The sequence below is a fragment of the Monopterus albus genome, unplaced genomic scaffold, assembly GCF_001952655.1.
Source record: "Monopterus albus unplaced genomic scaffold, M_albus_1.0 scaffold842.1, whole genome shotgun sequence".
NCBI lineage: Eukaryota > Metazoa > Chordata > Actinopteri > Synbranchiformes > Synbranchidae > Monopterus > Monopterus albus.
Window position 1 is genome coordinate 8,684 of NW_018128722.1, and position 2,506 is coordinate 11,189.

Here is a 2,506-nt window from a genome sequence, read left to right on the forward strand (position 1 = left end):
TTTTTTTTTCTGTGATTCAGCTTTTTCACACCTTGGGTTTAAATTCTAGGTATAAAATCACTTGTTTTTTTCCAATATAATCATTTCACATTCTATTCTTACATTCACTAATTATTTCAAACAAAACACACATAAATCATATGATTATCCTTACTTATTAAAGGCTTAATTTCTTAGTTTATGCATGTTGCCATAGCATTTTAATAATTTCTCTCCCTCTTCCAGCTTCTCTTGCTGTCTCTCTTCTTACTCCAGGCCCAGTTCAGCCCATCATCTTTTCTCCAACATGCATTTTGCCCTCTTCCATTTTGTCTTGTTTTGCAAACCTTTTGCTGTTTTCTTCCATTCTTTCAACATCGTACTCTGCCTGCCACTCATCTACCACCAGATATTCAGCATTCTCTTCCATTTCTTCCTGGCAGGAGTCTGCGGGTTCAACTCCTCCACAACCTCTTCTTCCTCTTCCTCTTCCTGCACTGAGACATTCTGTCACTGGTGTAGTTCCTTCTGGCTCACACAGCTGATTTTCAGCCTCCTCTGGCTTGTTCATCTCCTTGCATTCTCCTTCATCATACAGTGGCCATTCCCATATTTCTTGTAACCATTCTTGCTGTTCCAGTGGGACTTCTAACTGCAGAGAGATGATTTGTTCAATAGTCTCCTGCAGCATTTCTTGTAAGGCCATTTCTGACACCAGATCATCAAAGATCAGCGCTGCCTCAGTGGCTTGTGTTTCCTGGGCTTTTTCTTGGTTCTCTCCGGGACCTGTATTTAGAGCTTCGCTGGCAATGCCAAAACCACAGATTTCTCTGTGATGTTCAGGGAGGTTTGTGTTTCTGTTTGTTCAAACTTTTTAATTTATGTCTAAACAACTTTTTTGGTGTTGAGGATAGAACATGTTTTGCTCCTTGAAAAAAAAATCTAACATTTTGTTTTTCCAAAATATATGAATAACTGACATGTAAAAACAAATACTTTGTTTCCTGTTGTGTGAACTTTGTCCATTTAATCGTTACCACTGATGTTTTCTTTGGTCAGATTTGTGGATGTGCTCAGTGATTTCAGTGTGATCATGTTTCCAGGTGTTCACACGTCACACTCACAGTCTCAGTGTTTACAGTCAGTGAATCAAAAACGTTCTGGTCTGATTTATTATTATTGGTTCTATTGTTCTTCACCACAATTGATTAGTGGTCGAGGGTCACAGATCATGTTTCTCCCTGAACTGTCTCTTGGTCTGAAATGTATATGGGTGTGTATGTGTGTGTGAAGGCACAGAATGCACGAGAGACGTCACTAACCGAGCCTAAGACAGTGTAACGCCTGTGGCCTTGGTCTATGTGTCCCAGTGCACTTCTGAAAAAAAAAAAAGTATTTCTGAAGTAAAAGCTGCTGAATAATTCAGCCATGTTTAAAAAGAGCAAACTTTGATCCTCCATGAATATGAATCCACACACATGCTCCCAAGTTTTTGTTTCTTTTTTGTGTCCTCCTTTCTTTTCTACAGCCCACCCCACTGTAAACGATGGAGGTCTCTGTTTTTTAACAAGGCTCACCGGGGTTGTTGCATGTTGTAGCCTGTTTTCTAGATGATTGCTGACCGGTTTCTGAAACACTCTTATTATACATATATTTATTCATGTAGCATTACACATTAATTTTAATTTATTTTAAACTCATGTATTTGATCTCTTATATATTTATGTACTGTATATATTACATGTCTATCTCCATTTTCACTTTGCTTAAGAGGCTCCATTATTGGTTCATCACATACAGTAAATGGCCAAAAGTATGTGGACACCACATTCTGCGTACGTTTGTGCACTCTTGGACTGGGACTGTTTTTTTATTGTTTGGTCTCAACTCTTTATGGTGAAGTTAAAGTACAGTAAGTCAGATACAGTACTTATGTTTTAGGAACTGGCACTTCCATTCAGTTTGTGGCAAAAGCAGAGAGAAAACTATTTGCTGTTTCAGAATGTCAGTCACCTCTACACAAAGCCAGATCCAAAGAAAAACAGACAAACAGTCTGTGCTGATCCATGACCCCACCCCATCCTGCATTTCAGGATGAACTGGAACACTCATTAGGAGCCAGGCCTTATCAACCCAACATCGGTGCTGGACCTCACTTCTGCTTTTGTGATTAAATGGGAGCAAATCTCTTTGAAACTCTGGCGAAAAGTCCTGAGACCAGATGAGAGGAGGTTCCTGTTGCAGCAGGTTAATGTCTGTGGTGTGGATTTAGATGTTCAACACTGATTTCCAGGTGAAATGTTAGTGTCCATATACAGCAAGGTAGCGTATTTTCCATTTACGCACGGAGACATTATGTTTTCAGCTTGTCTGTTCAATTGTCATGAAGATGATACATCAGGAACACCTTGAGGTAATTTCGTCAAATTGCACAAAGGTTTAACTAATTAGATTTTGGTGGTCAAAGGTCAAGGTCAAGGTCACTGTCATCTCATGTCCCTCCAGTTCCTGTGAACACTATCTCAGG